Source organism: Euphorbia lathyris, chromosome 2 (genome assembly GCF_963576675.1).
Source record: "Euphorbia lathyris chromosome 2, ddEupLath1.1, whole genome shotgun sequence".
NCBI classification, from domain to species: domain Eukaryota; kingdom Viridiplantae; phylum Streptophyta; class Magnoliopsida; order Malpighiales; family Euphorbiaceae; genus Euphorbia; species Euphorbia lathyris.
This window is the reverse complement of record NC_088911.1, coordinates 111,919,343-111,941,605: the sequence shown is the minus strand read 5'-3', so window position 1 is coordinate 111,941,605 and position 22,263 is coordinate 111,919,343. Positions and strand designations below refer to the sequence as shown.

The window sequence follows — 22,263 nt, the reverse complement described above, 5'->3', positions numbered from 1 at the left end:
AAATAGAATATAAATTTTAGTTTGGTTGAGGATTGTTTAGACCAACTCTAGTGGTCATTATTTTGTTGTTACTATCCCATGTGGAGTAATAACAAATCACTAGAGTGGTTACAACATATTTTAGTTTGTTATAGAATGTAGTAACAAGCTTTTTGCTTTTCCTTACAATCTAAATTCTAAGCAATTGAAAGCCACTTTCCATTGCTAGAGCTAGGTGTGGTACACACACAAAGTTTAGCAAGTGATGGTGTTTTTATATTTCTAAAAGTAATATGGTAATTTTTTGTTTCAGTCCTAGTAAATTACAATTTTGATACCTATTATTAATTCATAATTTATTTTTAACTCAATAAAATTTTGAAAAACTACTCTTCTCTAATGGGATGTTGCTTAACTTTGTTACTACCCCACCCAACAACCATTGTGGATGCTCTTACATGAATTACATCTTTGAGATTGGCATTGACCTTAAACAACCTGATTTCCTGGTTTTACAGTGCATAAACTTTTTTCAAAGAATACAGCTTTTTGAAAGAAAAAAAAACCTTAAATCCAAAAAAAATCCACTTTTAAAGACATAAATAAAATACTGTCAAAACAGATAGCCTTTTACACGCGTCAGACACAATAAGAAAGAAAAAACTTTGTTGAGATGAGAGAGAAAGAGTTGTTATATAAGGCTCTGTTTTTTATCACTTAATTTCAGTGACAATCAGTTCAGTTCAATTCAGTTCAGTTCAGAATTCTGTAATTTATCATTATTTATTATATTATAATAATTATTATTATTTATCTATAATTTATCATCATTTATTATTATTATTATTATTATTTATACTTTATCATTATCTATAAATTAGATAAAAGTCAAGAAATGATAGTTTATTAAAATATATATCGTTTAATAAAAAAATTAAAACTAAAGTATGCATTCATATTTAAAAATTAGGAATTGCATCCATATTATGAATTGTTTCTAAAATTTACCGAATTTATCAATGTTAGGGGTAAAATTACTCCTGACCCAAAACGTTATTTTTGCACTTTAACCCTTAATTAGAATAAAAAGTTAAGAGTTTATATTCATATGAAAATTTGTATTTAATTTCATAGGCTTTAAATTATATGTAAATTTGTGTTTGTATGTAATTTGTATTTTTAATTTAAATTAGACTCATTTTTATTTACTTTCATAGACTTTTATCGAGCCAAGAATTTATCAACCCGAGTTTTTATTTGATATTCAATTTAGTTTTATCTTTAATAATATATTTAATTTTTTTTTTTTTGAAACAAGATGAATATTCATTCCTTAAATCGAATCAGTAACAATAGTTTCCTGCAACCAAACCGGAGCAGAAAAAGAAACGAACTCGCTAGCATTGGACAAGGCATGTCGTGCAACAACATGAGCACCCCTGTTCACTAGACGTGGAGTGAAAGACACTTTATAATCGTGTCGACTGCTTAACAAAAACTTACAATCCTGAATAATTGACCCATAAACTGACAAATCTGGGTCAACCGATTTGACACTATTAATCACAATCAACGAGTCACTTTCAAATAAAACATTAATACAATTAAGATAAACACACCAATGTAAAGCCTCACGTAGAGCTAATGCTTCAGCTTCCCTAATATCGTCAACAATTGGGATAATGCGACTCCGACAAGCCATGAAGGATCCATCAGAGGATCTAAGTAAAGCTCCCACCCCACTTCGAGCCTCAGCTTTAAAGGTAGCCGCGTCACAATTGCATTTGACAAAGCCAAAAGGGGGGCGAGACCAGCTAATATGTCGTACTTGTGGCATTGTCGTCCGCGCCGTATACTTAATACGATGGCCAGCAGTATTAACATTGGCGTTGGCATCGGCGATGATGGAAGTGGGCGGCCTTCGTTGTGCAGCTGGGCGGATGGGGACTGGTTGGCCTGCCTGAGATGTTGGTCTTGGGTGAATCTGTGCGATGCCGGCCTCAGATTGGGCCACTGAGGGCGTGGAATGTTGACAGACAGCAACAGAGAGATTCTTCAGCTGGGACTGGCGCCAGGCAGCAAGGAAGTTGCCCGCAAGAGAGATTGCCGTTTCTGGTAATTGAATTTTGCTCTCCCAGACTACTTGATTCCTTTGATTCCAAATGACCCAAAACGTCATTGCCATCTTGGTTATGGTTTTCTGGTCATTGGACAACAGTACCTGCAAAATAGAACCCGTTAGATAATCAGGTTGGAATACATCCGTATTGATCCCGGATAGGTTCCAACATTCTTGGGCGTATACACAATCCACAAAGAGGTGATGGTCATGCTCAATATCAGAATGGCAGAAGGGACACTGCGTTGGAATTGACAGCCCCCTCCCTGCCAATCTATGTCTAGTGGCCACACAACCCGAGGCCAACTTCCAGACAAACATTCTAACTTTTGGAGGAACATGCATCTTCCAAATTCTACTCCACCCATCATCCTGATTCTCCCCCCCATATCCATCACAAAGCGCTCTATACCCTGATTTGCTTGTGTACATGCCATTTTTGGTAAAGCTCCACATTGGTCCGTCTTCTACTTTTCTGGTTGGTAACACCATCCTACACACAATTCTGGCATCTGCCTCAGTCAATAGCTCTTCCACCTTCCCTCTATCCCAGATTTTCCTACCTTGAATAAACAAGTCAGCCACTTTTGTATCATCCTGCTGCATAACAGCATCACCCTGGAGCCGAAAAGGTGCCACAGTATTCACCCATGGGTCTTTCCACACATATATTGACTTGCCATCCCCAATTCTCCATCTAACTCCCAGTCTCAATACCTCAATGGCTCTCCAAACACTCCCCCAAACAAAACTAGGATTATTGCCTAATTTGGAGGAAAGGAAAGGGTCTCTAGGGAAATATTTAGCTTTGAACATTCTACCCACTAAAGAATTTAGAGTAACCATCAACTTCCAGGCCTGTTTGCCTAATAAGGCAAGATTGAATTTTTGGAGGCTCCTAAAACCCAAACCTCCCTCTTTCTTATCCCTGCTAAGCCTATCCCAACTTTGCCAATGAATCGATCTCCTGCCCCCTGGTTTCATACCCCACCAAAATGAATTCATTATCTTCTCTAAATCCAGGCAAAGGGATTTAGGCAGTTTAAAAACACTCATACAAAAAGTGGGCAGAGCCTGAGCAACCGCCTTAATTAGCACTTCCTTACCCGCAGCAGAAAGGAATCTAAAAGACCACGCACTCAACCTCTTCCTGAGTCTATCTTTGAGGAAACTAAAAATTGCCACTTTGGACTTCCCAATTAGTGAAGAGAGACCTAAATAGCGACCGGTATCCAGAGGGTGAAAGACCTGAAGAGAGTTACATACCTCATTTCGCAGTTCCAGACCGACATTCGGACTAAAGAAAATTCCAGATTTTTACAGATTGATAGCCTGACCAGAAGCTGCCTCATACTCAGAAAGAATCATCCCAATTTTGTTACACTCATCCATAGAAGCCCTGAAGAACAAGAAACTGTCATCTGCAAAAAACAAGTGTGTAATAGTTGGCGCACCCCTAGCAATGAGGCACCCATGGAGGGAACCCTCAATAGCCGCCCTTGTAATCAGGTTAGATAAGACTTTAGCACACAGTATAAATAGGTACGACGACAGAGGATCACCTTGTCTCAGGCCCCTGTCAGGGCTAATCGGGCCCACAAAAGTACCATTAATAGACACAGAGTACTCCACGGTAGAAATGCATAACATGATCCAGTCAATCCACAGCCCAGGAAAGCCTAATTTTTGCATAACAAGTCTCAGGAAGGTCCAATCCACCCTATCATAGGCCTTGCTAATGTCCAATTTTAAAGCCACCTCACCAATTCTACCCCTATTCTTTCTCTTCATAAAGTGTAAAGACTCAAAGGCCACCATAATGCTGTCAGATATAGACCTACTAGGGACAAAAGCTGATTGAGACTCAGAAACCAGGAAAGGTAACACAATCTTGAGCCTATTGGCAAGGACCTTGGCAATCAATTTATAAAGCACATTGCACAGGGAAATAGGGCGAAAATCCTTCATACATTCAGGCCTATCAATTTTGGGGATAAGTACAATTATTGTGTCATTTAGATGTGCGGGAAATTCCTTGCGTGCCAAATAACCCTTATAAGCGTTAACAATCTCGGGCCCAATGAGGTCCCAAAAATGTTGAAAGAAACCCGGATTCAACCCATCAGGACCCGGGGATTTGTCAGGGTGCATTTGAAACATGGCAATCTTGAATTCCTCAAAGGTAAAAGGGGAGCACAGGTCAGCCTGCATTGCAGGCGTAACAAGAGGGACGAGGGTATCCACAGCATCATACCAAGGGCTAGTAGGGCCAGCAAACAGATCAGAGAAATAAGCTTTGGCAATACTCCCCATATCATCCACTCCTTCTACTAACAGACCGTTCACATCCTTAAGGTGGCGAATGGTGTTCCTCTGCTTTCTAGCTTTGACACAGGCATGGAAAAACTTAGTATTTTGGTCCCCCTCCTGTAGCCAGAAATTCTTAGCCCTTTGTTGCCAATGTTTAGCCTCAGAATCAAGGAGGGAATTCAACTCACTCTTGGCCTGAAGGAAACTGGCCACGTCAGCCGGAGCACTGCTATCCACAAGCCTATCCAACTTCTTCTTACATCCCTCAATTTGCTTTCTAAACCTTAGCTGGTACTTCTTTCCCCATTGTTCCATGCTGCTGGCACAGGCAGCCAGCTTTGCAGCAAGATTATGACAGCTACTACTTAGCCAACAAGTCCTCACCAGCACCTTGAACTCAGGATCTAAAAGCCACTCTTGTTCAAAGCGAAAATGACTACGTCTCACATTACTAACCGGATTATCGAACACTAAAAAGATGGGAGCATGATCAGAATAAGTTGAGATCAGAGTACGGAGCCGATATGTTGGGAATCTGTCCGCCCAGGCACTAGTGACCAAAGCCCTGTCCAACCTCTCCCTGACCCACAATCTAGAACCTAGACTCCTTTCCCACGTAAATTGACTGCCCTGTGTAGGGAGATCAATCAAAAGATTCTCTTCCACCGCCTCTTGGAACCGGCGCATCAACACTTGAGGGTAGCCTGGGCCCCCGACCTTCTCTGAATCAGAAAGGATGCAATTAAAATCTCCAATAACCAATAAAGGTAGAATCGAGCAGGAACACAATTGAGTCAAGAGCCTCTAGGACCACACATGATTGGCTCGGTTAGAATGTCCATAGAAGCCCACCAACCTCCAATCCCCCTTCTCAGCGTCATGCATCTGAACCTCAATATGGTGAGCAGAGAAAGAAACCACCGAAGCCATATCAGACTTCCTCCAAAGTAGGGCAATACCTCCACTCCTCCCTCTACAATCGACTGCATAAGAACCTTCGAAGCCAAACTTCCTCCTCAGTCCATCAATACAAGAATTAGTAACCAGAGTTTCAATCAGGAAGACCACATCCGGCTTACTTGTCTTAACAAGCTCACCGAGAGACCGAACTGCCCGGGCGTTCCCTAACCCCCGGCAGTTCCAGCTTAGACAATTCATAATCCTCGGCGGGCCTGCTCCGCAGACCTCGCCGTTTCTGTATCATTAGAAGAAGAAGAATCTACTTGGCTCGTAGAAACTGTCCCCTTCGGAGTATTAAGAACCTGATCAGACCCATTCCCCTGCAGCTTATTCATAATAGCCTGTACTGATATCGAATCCGGGCCTGCGCGCCTACGCTTGCGATCATCTGCCAACTCAAGTCCATCATCATCACTATCCACAGCCATATTCACTATCTCCCCCTCTTGCATTGGCTGTATAACTGGGTTCCCTATTCCTGCTACCATTTTACCCTTCAGCTTTGTCCCCTCCTGTCCCCCAGGGATATTCTCCTTCCCGATTTTCTTACCCCCACTACTCTGCCCTGCTTTCAAGGTTTGAACAGTGTTTTCCAGAATAGGTCCACCCCTAGGCTTGAGGGTCGTAGTCTGACTACCCGATTCTCTCAGCCACTTCACACTCAATACATCCCCGCCCCTGCGTACAGGAGCCTTTAACCAGTCCCCCCACTCCCTAGTGATATCCTCAGGTTTCAACGTAAAGATCTTATCACAAAATCTATCAGTATGCCCCAACAGACCGCATATATAGCAAAACGAACCCAATCTCTCATATTTGAACGAAATATAAGCCCACTCCTCCTTTCCTTTTCTGATTTTTTTCATCCTTTTCAACGGCCTTCTCACGTCAATTGAGACTCTCAGCCTCATAAATTGTCTACGGAGTCCGGTGTTATTATTGATATCATAAGCCTGGAATTTTCCAATAAAGTCCCCAATCTGTCTACCCACCCCCTCCGACATAGACCCAATAGGCAAATCATAAACCTGTACCCAAAAGTCAGCAACATACAGTTCAACCAAATCAGGTGACGGTTCATCTTTCCAAAGTGAAACCACTAGCAGGTGATTATCAAAGGACCAAGGGCCTCCTTCCACAACACGGGCCAAATCAATTTCATGATAAAATTCAAAAACAAATTTATTGTTTGAGAGCTCCGATATAGCCACTCCCTTACCTGGTCTCCATAAGGTGGCCATTCTAGTCTTCATGGCTACAGTATTAATAGTGCGATCAGTAAGGAACCGACCAATCAAAGTTAGCCTTCCATTTTTAGCAATAGGGTTGGATGATGGTCCACTAAGATCTAAGGCTTCCTCCTCTCCATCCGACAATGATAGGTTGCCTACGACCCTCTCCATACCAGCCATAAATAGCAAAAGACTAGGGAAACAAAATTGGCAGACAGCAGTCCAGCAACTAGAAACACAGATCAGCACAACCAAGAGAACCACAACCACAATTGCACCAAAAGAACCAATCCACTAGACACAAAGAATCAGGTAAACCCAATGAAACAATACACAGAAGACTGCAAGCAGATACAACCAACAACCAGAGCCAAACTTTCCCAGGCACACAACCAAGCAAACAGAGACAACCAAAGCCAACACAGCAGACAGAATATGGATAGAAAGAACTAACCCGACTGCCGAATGGTAGTGAATGGGAGCCGGAGCAGCTCCGAGGGCAGAACTCGCTGAATCCCCAATCTGTGGATTGACGGTAAAGAAACAGAAATCCCTAGAAGCAGCGGCCGAATCAGAGGGGCAAAGACGCCTCAAAACCAGAAGCAAAGGGCGAAATCAAGCCAGAAGCAAAGAAGAAGCCAGAAAACCGCAAGAAGAACCGCGCACCAGAGCAGTGCGAAATCAAAACCACTCACAAGCACTAACAGAGCGCCGGAGGGACAGTCAGCCTCCCACGACCACCGGCGGCGGAGAGAATGGCGTGATCGGCGTCGGAGATCAGGAGGACTCGTCGGCGGTGAAGAGATTGACGGAAGGGGTCGTGCTATCGCAAATCGCCAGGGAGAAAAGGACGGGAGCGGCGGTTTTCATTTTTCAGTTTACGATTCAGTTTTTTCTTTTTTAGTTTTGAAAATTCAAAATTGATAAATTTTTTATTATATTTATTTATTATTGATATTATTTACGATTCAGACAGAATATCTTTATTTACTATTGATATTATTAAATTTATTAGAACCATTATTATTATTATTATAAGTTTATTAATGTCCAATATTATCATTAAAATTATTTTAAAGTCTAATATCATCATTATTATTAAGTTCGGTAGCATTCAGTTAAGTTCAGTAGCATTCAGTTAAATTCAGTTCAGTTCAGTTTAATTCAGTTCAGTATTCAGTAGCGTTCAGTTCAGTTCTATTCAGTTTTTTTCAACGATAAAGAACATAGCCTAACTTACCGAAATGCTTGATTCACAAGAGACTTTTACTTTCTAAAGACATAGTTCTAAGTAATTTAAGGAGAACCTTTATTATGTATTATGTGGTATTTATAGGTTGTCCATGGGTAAATTTATCAATTCAATATTTTTCTTAAATTCCTCCATAGACAATTAGATGCGGAATGTATTTTATATAGTTTTTATTATACTAATTTGATATTCCTTAATCCCTAGCATGATCAGCGGTTTCTAATCTTCACTGAAAAGTTAGGACGAGATTATTATAAAACACATATATTTTGTTTCTAATTCTGCACCAATTGCATGTAAATTGATTCTAAAAAGATTTATATTTTTTGTGATTTAATAATAGAATTGGATATTAATATTTTGAAATTTGGTGAAATATTTGAATTTTTTGTTCAACTCGTATAAAATACAGTATATACTTTTTTTAATTTTTTGATGTTTAATCATATGTTTTTTTTATCATGTGAAGTGTAGATGACAATATTAATAAATAATTTCTTTAATTGACCCAATTTGTTAATGTTAGGCGTAAAATTGTTCCTGGCTGCCAACGTTAATGGTAAAATTGTACCATTTTAGACATTAGAGGTAAAATTGCTCTTAGGTCTAAATATTTGGGATAATTTTACATCTTATCCCTTAAAATAATAAGAGAGAAAAGTGATAAAGAAAAGCACACATACAGTAATGAGAACAAGGGGAAAATGTCCGGACTCAAATATAAAAGTTAGTAAAAAACATAAACATTCAAGGTAAAGGCTATGGTTACTTTGTTTTTCACAAAGTAAGCCTTACTTTGTGTGTTTTCACCATTAGATTAATTTTATGCTCCATCATCCAATGGTGAAAACACACCAAGTAATGATACTTTGTCAAAAACAAAGTAACCATAGAAGGCAATGTTCAAAGAGGAAGATCATTTTGTGATTTTTGCCATTTACTGGAATTACTTGTATTTCGTTTATTAGTAAAAAATAGCTAATTTACACCAAGTTTGTGTTTTTTAAGTAATTAAAATGTAAAAAAATGTTATTAAGACCATCAATTAGAGAAAGAAAGTAGATGGCATTTAAAACATTTATTATGGCATTTAACTACACTCAACTAACTAATTTATTATGGCCATTAACTACACTCAACTAACTAATTTATTATGGTCATCAATTAAATGTTTGCCTATATATAAAACACATTTTTATTATTTACTCACCCCACCCAACTCTCTATTTCTTAGTTTTTTCTTGCCATGGTTGTTGTTCAACTTCTTCCTAATTTCCTTGCCATCCATTTTCCAATTTGCTATAGAATAGTTTTTGAATTTTATGAAACACTCTTTCATTTCATCAGTTTTAATCATATGAACCTTAATGATCGTGTAGAATTTGGTCATTCACCGTTAGATCTAGACTTGTTATTGCTACTATTAGTTATATTTATTATTCAAATAATATTTTTGTTTATTTTGGATGTTTTTCGTAATGAATACGAGAAACTTCCGAAATATTTAATTCTTATTTACTATGATGTGCCTCATTTGATTTTATATTTCATCCCAATTTTTAAATGCTCTCAATATATTGAGCGGAAGAATTATTGTTTATTTTCTTGCCCAACTAATAATGGGATGTATCTTTTCATGTTATATTTTATTTTGTATTTTCTATACATAGAAAATTTCAACCCAAAGTTTACGGAAGACTACTTGTGTCTATGTTTTTTTCAAGCTTTTCTGTTTAGTCGAGTTATTTTATCACTTGCTGCAATCACCGACAAAGCGAACTCTGTGTGTACTCGACTTGGCATAATCTGCTCACTTCATGGCTTGATAGGGTCATCAAATGTTTGGGTTTCTCAAAGATTAAACCTATGTATGTCTATTTTTATTTTGAATATAATTAGTGTTATTTCTTATATTTGGTTAACTAAAATTTATTTTATTTTATGTAGTGTCTTACTTGACTCACAACAGTACCGGAGTGACTTTGTTCTTTATCAAAGTTGATTCTACTTTTATGAACGCACTGCTCGGTGTTACTTTTTCGCTGTTTGCTGTAGTTTTGGGAATGACGGCACCTGCATTTTTCACTGGTGGCTCTTCAAATACTCCGAGACATAATCCTAGTCCTAGTCCAAGTTATTAGTAATATACAATTGATGTAGAGTTTGTTTTTCTCTTAATTTATGGTTATGGTTTTAGTAGGCTTATATAGATTAATTTGTTTTTGTTATGTTCAATTTGTATTTCCATTACATTTATATAGAATTTCGGGACTTTTCAATATATTTATATGCATTAATATGCAGAATTGTTAAGGTCCATTTGGCCCCTTGAACTATAGTGGAAAAGTCAATTAACTCCTCATTCTATCTAAATCAGCAATTAAGCCTTTTTATTATTCAATTTTCATCAAATCACCCCACACACACAAATTGGGTCAAAATTTGAATCTCAACTCAGTTAATTGAGAGTGGGGTTGTTTTAAAGCCATAAAAATTGCAATTAAAATGTAGAAATTACCCACTATTGATACCTCTCAAACTCCAACTCCAATCTTTCTCCTCCTGCATTCTCTCCAACAACAACCAAGTAGGTTTTAAATCCCTGGAAATCAACAAATTGATCTACAACTAGAATGACTTGGACCAATTAACGTAAATTTGATTTGTCTGATGGTTGATAATCGAGAATCATTTGATAATAAATAAACTTCAAACAGGAATAAGAAAACAAAAAAAATGGAGCAAAAACCATTTTTGCATGTACATGATTCTCCATTTTTGTCTCTCTCATATGAAAATAAGAAAAGAAAGAAAGAGACAGTTGAAAATTAGCTGGACAATTATGTTTTGCTCATTTGCTGGACAATTTCTTTCTCAGTGATTCCAAGTAAGGTTTTATGTTTTGCTCATTTGTTCGACAATTTATCCTCTTCTTCTCCTCATTTCAAGTACATGATCTCATTAAAAAGATCCAAAAGATGAACAAGAAGAAGGAATTGATGGATCAGTAGGGCTGTGCATCGGTTTAAAACCGAACCGAATTTACCGAATATCGAAATATCTAAAAATCTTCTACCGAAGTGAACCAACCGAACCGAATCGAACCGATTTTTTTCGGTTCGGTTCGGTTTTTCCCGAATTAACCGAATTAATATAAAACTTTACAAATAATCTAAAAAGCACAAAGCTTTAATTCATATACTAAGTAAGAGCATAAATTAATGGTTATATTAAATGTTTTTTTTTAAGGTAAATAGGTGTTAGATTAGAATTTAATGGTTATATTAAATTCAAAGTTAAGGTAAATAGATGTTAAATTAGAATTTAATGGTTATATTAAATGTTTTTTTTTTGTAGAATCATAAATTCAAAAATTAGCAGGTTGTGTTATCATTAGATAGGTGGTGTGTATAAATTTAGGAAGGATTCGAATATTTTTTTCCAACCATACATGTATAAAACGACATAGTAGCAACTAATCGGTGCAGTTTGGTTATTTCGGTTTTTATTAAAAACCGAACCAAACCGCACCGAAAACCGATATTCACCAAAATAACACACCGAATCCGAACCGCGTAATAATAAAACCGAATCAAAAAACCAAACAGTATCGGTTCGGTTCGGTTCGATTTTGCGGTAAACCGCATAATGCACAGCCCTGGATCAGAATGCATATCAAGGTGGGTCCCACTTTTTATGACTTTAAAACAACCCAACACTTAGTTAACTGAGTTGAGATTCAGTTTTTGACTCAGTTTATGTGAGGAAGTGATTTGATGATAATTGAACAATTGAAGGGCTTAATTGTTGATTTGGATAGAATGTGGAGCTAATTGATTTTCCTACTATAGTTTAAGGGGCCAAATGGGTTTTATATATTTTTTTTTTTGTCAGTCAGGTACAAATATATAGTTATCATCTTGGCAGGGACATTGTTAAATATTACACGCAATATCTTTACCCATGTTTTCTGATCTGCTATTATTTTTAAACTCCAATTATATTGTATATGTAGTCCGATTGATTTTGTCCAATAATAATATTTTAATTATAAATATTGTACACCAACAGTGAAAAGATATTGACAACCTTCCTTTTTTTTTTTTTAATGAATGCTGAGACGCGAAGGCAGTCCGGACATTCCAACTAGGTTGGCACCTCCGGCGTAGTCAATAACCCGAATATTATTAAGAAATGAATATAGAATAGAATACACAAGAGGAAGAAAAAATCAAGAAACAAAAATTAAAAAATTACAGAAAGCGAATATGAAAATTGACAACCTTCCTTAGTACTCACAATCACTTTAATAGTAGGTACTTTTTGAAAGTTATTCAATTTAATACCACAGCTGTTTTTAACACCATATATTAAAGATCCTTTATTAGAGATACTCTAAATAGTCACTCATAATCTCAATATTTAATATTTGAACATAATTGTTGTCATAAAATTATAACTACATTTATTAGCAAAGTTTGAAACTTTTACTGAAATGGGAATTAAATCAAGAAACAAAAGAACAGCCGCCACCTTTCCTCATTTTATAATTTGTCATTATATTTAAATACTATTAATTCTAGTGTGACATTAGATTTATTAATAATATTATTGTTGTTTGAGTTAATTTATACACTGCCAAACCAAATTCTAAAAAATCTATACAATTAAATACCAAATATTTAATTTTGGTTTACGACCCTATTGCTATTTTTATAGTTTAGAGTTTAATTGATTTTAGTCTTTTAGTCAAGGTGCCAAAGGACTAAATCAGTACAAGTTTCAGCAATGCAACTATTTTTCTTTTTTTTTTAATATTTATGTTTTTCTAGTTAAAAAAGTTATTTTTTTAATTTATTCACACGGAAGTTAAAATGTCCATTCGCATCAGCCTATGACTTAAGTATCATGAACACATGGTTTATGAAAAGAACATCACACTTAGTGACTTATCGGAGTGGCGGTAATGCGAGCCAAATTGACTTCTTCCTAGTAATGAGTGCTTGGAGAAAGAGTTATATTGATCATAAGGTGATCCTTGGTGAGAGTACGACAACCCAACATAAAGTAGTGGTGCTTGATTTACGAAGTATGAGATGTATAAGAAAACGAACACCACAAGTGGAGACTAAGATTAAGTGGTGGAAACTGCAAGGGGAGAATCAACAAAAATTTATGGATGAGATGACCAAAAAAGATATTTGGACTTATAATACGGATCTAGATATAGATTTGATATGGTCTAAGATGGAGCATAGTATAAGGGAAGTAGCGAAAGAAGTTCTAGGGGAATCTAAACGTAGCATGCCACCAGGTAAGGACACATCTTGGTGGACAAAAGAAGTACGACAAGCAGTAAAGAGTAAGCGAGAATCCTATAAAATATTGGGGAAATGCAGGAGTGATGAATGTCATATGAGAGGCTAGAGCAAAGTGAATCGGGATCTATATACAAGATTGGATACGAAAGAATGGGAAAGACATATATAGAATTACTTAGATGAGAGATAAGAAGATGCGAGATCTCGAAAAAGTTAAATGTGTGAAGGATGTGCACCAAAAAGTCCTAGTTGGAGATAAGGATATCAAGAAACGATGGAGGTCTTATTTTGATGACTTATTTAATGGAGATCGTGGACAAGATGTTGGGGATATAAGTATCCCTCACGATATGATAAATCGTGACTACATGCGGAGAATTCAAAAGGGTGAAGTCAAAATGGCATTAAATAAGATGAGATTGAAGAAAGCAGTAGGACCTAATGGCATCCCTGTTGAGATTTGGAGATGTTTGGAAGAGAGAGGAATCGAATGGTTGACGACGTTCTTCAACAAAATTTGGAGAAACAATAAGATGCCATCAGAATGGAGGAAAAGTATCTTAATCCCTTTGTATAAGAACAAAGGCGATGTCCAAGATTGTGTCAACTATCGAGGAATCAAATTAATGAGTCACATTATGAAACTTTAGGAGCGAGTGATCGAACAAAGGCTAAGGAAGACGATGAAGATCTCGGAAAACCAGTTTGGCTTTATGCCGGGAAGATCAACTATGGAAGCCATCCACCTAATGAGACAATTAATGGAGCACTATCGAAATAAGAAGAAAGATTTGCATATGGTTTTCATTGACTTGGAGAAGGCATATGATAAGGTACCAATGGAATTACTTTGGTGGGCCTTAATAAGGAAAGGCATTTCAAAGAAATATATTGACATCATAAAGGACATGTATGAGGGAGCATGCACGAGTGTACGTACCAGTGTTGGGAAGACTGAAGAGTTTCCTATTACGATTGGAGTGCATCAAGGTTCCACACTAAGCCCATTCCTTTTACCATCGTTATGGATGAACTAACGAGTTCACTTCAAGATGGTATACCATGGTGCATGTTGTTTACAGATGATATTGTGTTGGTTGATGAGACGAAAGAATGTGTGAAGAGAAAGTTGGAACTATGTAGACAAACTTTAGAATCCAGAGGCTTTAAGTTGAGCTGAAGTAAGACAGAATATTTGGAGTGTAAGTTTAGCGACGATAGGAGTAGGGAGGCAGGGACAATCACCCTAGATGGGAGAGTTGTTCAGGCCTTGGATTGCTTCCGGTACTTAGGATCTATTATCCAAACGGATGGAGAAGTAGATGGAGATGTTGCCCATAGGATTAAATCTGGTTGGGCGAAGTGGAAGAGTGCTACAGGTTTCCTTTGTGACCCCGACATGCCGAATAGATTGAAGGGAAAATTCTACCGCACGGCAATTAGACCAGCATTGTTATATGGTATGGAGTGTTGGGCAGTGAAACACTGTCACATTCATAAGATGTCGGTGGCGGAGATGCGTATGTTGAGATGGATGTGTGGTCATACGAGAAAGGATCAGGTGAGTAATGAAATAATTAGGACAAAAGTAGGGGTTACATCTATTGAGAATAAAATGAGGGAAAACCGACTAATGTGGTTTGGCCATGTAAGACAAAGAGCGTTTGATGCACCGGTTAAGAGGACTGAAGAGTGGCAAAGGGATGTAGTAATGAGGGGTAGGGGAAGACCTAAGCAAACTTGGAGGAGGGTGATCGAGAGTGATATGAGTTTATTAGGGATTAAGGAGTATATGGTAGTGGATAGAAAAAAGTGGAGGGAGAGAATTTGTGTCGCTCACACGACTTGATTGCACAGTTTTATATGATGATTCATGTTAGCCGACCCCGAATCATTTTGGGACTAAGGATTTGTTGTTGTTGTTGTTGTTGGAAGTTAAAATATCCATATCAATAGGCTGAATTCCTCAAAAGCTTATGTTGTCCAAACTAGACGGAAAAGTCAAATAAAGGTCAAATCGATAATAGAATCAATGATTAACATCTCAATATAGAAAAATAATTGATCAAAAACTTGATCTTTAAAATAGACACAGTTCAGGAGTTTAATTATACTTTTTGTCTATAAAAAAATAAACCAGAAATCTATACTAGATATAATAACAGAAATAGAGAGAAATGAACAAGAATAGTTCTAAAGATATTTTTGATGAGTTGTCAAAATAATAACAAAAGAAAATTGAAAATATATATATATGGGGGTCTTCTCAATGGAGAGTGTTAAATTATCTCCATTTATGGAGAGTGTTTAATAGTCATTGGATCAAAATCTAATGGTTCATGAATTTAAGTTGTGATTTAATATTAATATGAGATTTACCTGATGACATGTCAGTTGTAACTTGGAATATTGTGCTTTGAAAAACGTTTTCTCTTTCCTCAAAATTTATTCCAACTTTCAAGAAATAATTTTTTCCGGATGTTTTTATTTTACATAAGAAGACGTCTTCTTTTGAGTAATTTTGTATCTGTCTAATCAATGTTATATTCATTAAATTTATTTCTCTTAATAAATGATTATTCATTGGGAACACGAAAAGCTTAACATTGAGAATGTACAACATTATTTATGACAACCAAATACAACATTAATGATTTTCTAAATAATGGTGTTGTCCCCTTATTTATTACCTTAGAATTGTAAGCTCAACTTATAATCTTTTAGAATTGTAAGCTCAGTTTGTAAATCCTTAGGATTCGAAGATCAATTTGTAAATCTTTAATTTTATTTTCTTTCTTTAAGCATTCATTTATTTATTAAACAGGGTTAGGCTATGCTTACTTTATTTTTTTACAAAGTAAATCTTACTTTGTTTTTCCAACCATTGGATGGTGATGAACTTTGATAAAGTAAGTTCATCCAATGGTAGAAAAAACAAAGTAAAGCCTACTTTGCAAAAAAACAAAGTAAGCATAGAAGGCACCTTTATAAACAATCATTAAGCTTACAATTTCTAGAATTCATATAATCTAATGCCACATTAACGACAATAATAAATGTGTAATGTCATCCATTTAGATGTCATATTAAATACTACTCCCTCCATACAATTGATTTATATCCTCACACAAACGTAACGTAACGTAACATAACGTAATTATCACTGAACAGAAACATTACTGAACTAAAAAATCACTGAACAGAAACATTACAGAACTGAAACAATATTGAACTGAAATATTACTAAACTGAAACATCACTGAACTGAAATATTACTGAACTGAAACATCACTCAACTGAAACATTACTTAACTAAAATATCACTGAACTGAAACATTACTAAACTAAAACATTACTAAACTAAAATATTCCTGAACTAAAACATCATTGAACTGAAACATTACTTAACTGAAATTTTAATAAATTCAAATATTACTGAACTCAAACATTACTAAACTGAAACATGACTGAACTGAAACATCACACAACTGAAACATTACTGAACTGAAATATCACTCAACTGAAACATTACTAAACTGAAACATTATTGAACTGAAACATCACGCAACTGAAATATCACTGAATTAAAACATCACTGAACTGAAACATTACTGAACTGAAATGTTACTAAACTGAAACATTACTGAACTGAAACACCACTCAACTGAAACATTACTAAATCGAAACATCACACTACTGAAATATTACTGAACTGAAACATTACTAAGCTGAAATATTACTAAACTGAGACATCACTCAACTGAAATATTACTGAACTGAAATATTACTGAACTAAAATATTACTGAACTAAAATATTACTAAACTGAAACATTACTGAACTGAAACATCTGAAATATTACTAAACTAAATATCACTGAACCGAGACATCACTGAATCGAAACACCAATGAACTGAAACATCACTGAACTGAAACATCACTGAACCAAAATGTCACTGAACTGAAACATCGCTTAACTGAAACATCACTGAACTAGAATATTACTAAACTAAAACCTTACTCAACTGAAACATTAGTGAACTGAAATATCACTGAACTGAAACATTACCGAATTGAAATATTACTAAACTGAAACATTACCGATCTGAAATATTATTGAACTGCAAATATTACAGAACTCAAACATCACTAAACTGAAATATCACTAAACTCAAACATCACTGAACTGAAATATTACTGAACTAAAACATCACTGAACTGAAACATTACTGAACTCAAAGATTACTAAACTGAAACATTACTGAATTAAAACATCATTGAACTGAAACATTACTGAACTAAAACATTACTAAACTAAAATATTACTGAACTGGAACATCACTTAACTCAAAGATTACTGAACTGAATATTAGTAAACTGAAACGTTACTAAACTGAAACATCACTGAACTGAAACATTACTAAACTGAAACATTACTGAACTGAAACATTAATGAACTGAAATATTACTAAACTAAAACTTTACTGAACTAAAACACCACTGAACTGAAATATTACTAAACTGAATATTACTGAACCAAAATATCACTGAACCGAAACATCACTAAACTGAAACATCACTGAAATGAAATATTACGTACTAAATTGAAACCTTACTCAACTGAAATATTACAGAACTGAAACATCACTGAATTGAAACATTACCGAATTGAAACATTAATAAACTGAAACATTACTTATCTGAAATATCACTAAACCGAAACATCACTGAACTGAAATAGTACTAAACTAAAACATTACTAAACTGAAACATTACTGAACTGAAATATCACTGAATTAAAATATTACTAAACAGAATATCACTGAACCGAAATATCACTGAACTAAAAAGTCACTGAATCGAAACATCAATGAACCGAAACATCACTGAACTGAAACATAACTGAGTTGAAACATCACTTAACTGAAATATCACTAAACTGAAATATTACTAAACTCAAACCTTACTCAACTGGAACATTACTGAACTGAAACATTACTGAACTAAAATATTACTGAATTAAAACATTACTAAACTGAAACTTTACTAGGCTGAAACATTACTGAACTGAAATAGTACTGAACTAAAGCATCACTGAATAAAAATATTACTGAACTGAAACATTACTTAACAGAAAAATCACTGAACTGAAACATCACTGAACTGAAATATTACTGAATTGAAACATCACTCAATTGAAACATCACTGAACTGAAATATCACTAAACTGAAACATAAAAGAACTGAAACATTACTGACCTGAAACATCTCTGAACTGAAATATTACTGAACTCAAACTTTACTGAACTAAAACATTACTAAACTAAAAGATTACTGAACTAAAACATCACTCAACTGAAACATTATTGAACTAAAACATTACTGAACTGAAACATCAATGAACTGAAACATCACTGAACTCAAATATTACTGAACTCAAATATTACTGAACTGAAACATTAATAAACTGAAACATTACTGCACTGAAACATCGCTCAACTGAAACATTACTGAACTGAAACATCACTCAACTGAAACATCACTCAATTGAAACATTACTGATCTGAAATATGACTAAACTGAAATATTACTAAACTAAAACATCACTCAACTGAAATATTACTGAATTGAAACATTACTGAACTGAAACATCACTGAACTGAAATATTACTAAACTCAAACATTACTGAACTGAAATATCACCGAACTGAAATATTACTCAACTGAATATCACTGAAATAAAACATCATTGAACCGAAACATCACTGAACCAAAATATCACTGAAGTGAAACATCACTGAACCGAAACATCACTGAGCTAAAACATCACTTAACTGAAACATCACTGAACTGAAATATTACTAAACTGAAACCTTACTCAACTGAAATATTACTGAACTGAAACATCACTGAACTGAAACATCACTGAACTAAAACATTACCGAATTGAAACATTACTAAATTGAAATATTACCGAACTCAAACATTACTAAACTCAAACATCATTGAACTGAAATATTACTAAACTGAAACACCACTAAACTAAAACATCACTAAACTTAAATATCATTAAACTGAAATATTACTGAACTGAAACATAACTAAACTGAAACATTATTGAACTCAAAGATTACTAAACTGAAATATTACTGAACTAAAACACCATTGAACTGAAATATTACTGAACTCAAACTTTACTAAACTGAAACATTACTAAACTGAAACATTACTAAACTGAAACATTACTGAACTGAAACATTACTAAACTGAAACATCACTCAACTAAAACATCACTCAACTGAAACATTACTAAACTGAAACGTTACTAAACTGAAACATTACTAAACTGAAATATTACTGAACTGAAATATCAATGAACTGAAATATTACTGAAACATCACTAAACTGAAATATTACTAAACTAAATATCACTGAACCAAAAAATCACTTAACCAAAACATTACTGAACTGAAACATCATTTAACTGAAACATCACTAAATGAAATATTACTAAACTGAAACCTTACTCAACTGAAACATCACTAAACCGAAACATTACCGAATGGAAATATTACTAAACTAAAACATTACTGAATTGAAACATTACTGAACCGAAATATCACTTAACTAAAACATCATTGGACTGGAACATCACTGAACCGAAACATCACTTAACTGAAACATCACTGAACTGAAATATTACTAAACCGAAATCTTATTCAACTGAAACATTATTGAACTGAAACATGAGTGAACTAAAATATTACTGAATTTAAACATTACTAAACTAAAACATTACTAAACTGAAATATTACTGAACTAAAACATCACTGAACTAAAATATTACTGAACTGAAACATCACTCAACAAAAACATCACTGAACTGAAACATCATTGAACTGAAATATTACTGAATTGAAACATCACTTAACTGAAACATCACTCAACTGAAATATCACTGAACTGAAACATTACCGAACTGAAATATTACTGAACTAAAACATCACTGATCTGAAACATTGCTGAACTGAAACATCACTGAAAATAAAAGAAGGAAAAGTGGGAGGTGGTCGAATTAAATAGAAGGGATGGGCGTAATGTAAAGTAACGTAATGTAATGTAACGCAACGCAACGCAATGCAACGTAACGTAACGTAAGATAATGCAATATAACGTAACGGAATGCAACGCAACGTAATATAACATAACATAACGCAATATAACGTAACGTAATATAACATAATGTAACGTAACGTGACGTAACGTAACGTAACGTGACGTAACGTAACGTAACGTAACATGACGTAACGTAACGTGATGTAACGTAACGTAACGTAACGTAACGTAACGTAACGTAACGTAACGTAACGTAACGTGACGTAACGTAACATAACATGACATAACGTGACGTAACGTAACGTAACACGACGTAACGTAACGTAACGTAACGTAACTTGACTTATTCTAACTTAGTGTAACATATCTAAGTGTAATGTAACTTAGCCTAACGTAAATTAGCTAACATAACGTAACTTAGTGTAATATAACTTAACTTAACTCAATGTAACATATCATCATGAGAAATTGAATTTTACATAAAACATTTGAACTTTTACATAAATTCTTTAATATTATACATAATTTATATAAAATTGCATTTTTTTAAAAATCATTAACTTTGTAAAAAAAATCAAATTTTACAAAAATCTTCCATTTTGAGATATAATTTAAGTATAAGCTCGATTTATAAGTTAGTGTAATAGCGTAACTTAACTTAGTGTAATGTAACTTAGCGTAACGTAACTTAGCGTAACGATCCCTAACATAACATAATTTAACGTAATGTAGTGTAACTTATCGTAACTTATCATAACATAGTGTAACTTATGGTAACGTAACTTAACGAAACTTATCGTAACATAACTTAACAGAACGTAACGTAACATTACCTAAACAATCATTGAGCTTACAATCTCTAATTTAATGTAACGTAACTTAATGTGATGTTACGTAATGTAACTTAACGTGACATGACGTAATGTAACTTAACATGACGTAATGTAATGTAACTTAACGTCATATAACTTAACGTGACGTTAATAAATATAAGCTCAATTTATAAATCCTTAGCATTGTAAGCTCAATTTGTAAATAAAAATAATGTGAGGAGAGGGAGATGGAAATGAAAAGAGGAATGAGAAGAGTAGAAGTGAATATGATGAAGATATACAATGATCTAATGATTATTCGCAAAAAACTCTAAATCCATTCTCTATCCTCCAAATCTAATTATATATTACTATAATATCAAATAAAAGGATTTTGGAACAGACTATATATCAAATTATAATTATTAAATATAAATAACATTCAATTATATTCATGAGCTTATTCACGAGCTTCTATCGAGCTTGTTTATGAGCTTATATCGATTTTATTTATGAGCTTCTATCAAGCTTGTTAATGAGCCTCTAACCGAGTCTGCTCACGAGCTTTGATATGTTCAATCTCGGTTCGTTTACGAATCGAGCCTCTAAATCATGTTCACGAGTGGTCCGTTTATAAATCGAGTCGAGCTCTTATTGAGCCGACCACTGAGTCGCTCATGAGCGGCTTGGCTCATTTACAACCCTACAAATAACCAAGAAAAAACGTAAGAAACAACTCTAACTTATCAATAAACTTGTTTGGAAAGTTTATAATAGTCAAATATTTATCAAACCAGTTTGTTCACATTTTCTATTAAATATGGGTAAAATTGAAGCTTGCTTAGAAAAGTTATGGCAAAATTTATACTATTTCATACGTTAAGGTCAAATATGCACTTCTAAAAAAATCAAATTTAGCTTTTATCTCACTTTTTAATTAAATGCGAGAAGAGAGTTGACCGGACCAAAACATTCAATCGGCACCGTTTATATCAATGTGCATGATTTTTAAAAACTAAGTAAAGTATGAAATTCAATAGGAATATGTAGCAATAATATGAAAAACATTTGTAATGAAAGATGTTATAAATATATTTTTTTTTGAAGCAAAAGATGTTATAAATATAGATAACAAAATTAATTAAAAGTTATACAATCAAACA

The 22,263-nt window shown here is 34.6% G+C and overlaps 1 long non-coding RNA gene across 1 annotated transcript; it reads left to right on the top strand.

Moving 5' to 3' along the window:
* Positions 1-9,074: 9,074 nt before the first annotated feature.
* LOC136216483 (uncharacterized) lies at positions 9,075-10,115 on the top strand. The gene is made up of 2 exons (XR_010683318.1): positions 9,075-9,720; positions 9,800-10,115. It is a non-coding gene; the product is annotated as an uncharacterized lncRNA (long non-coding RNA).
* Positions 10,116-22,263: the final 12,148 nt, after the last annotated feature.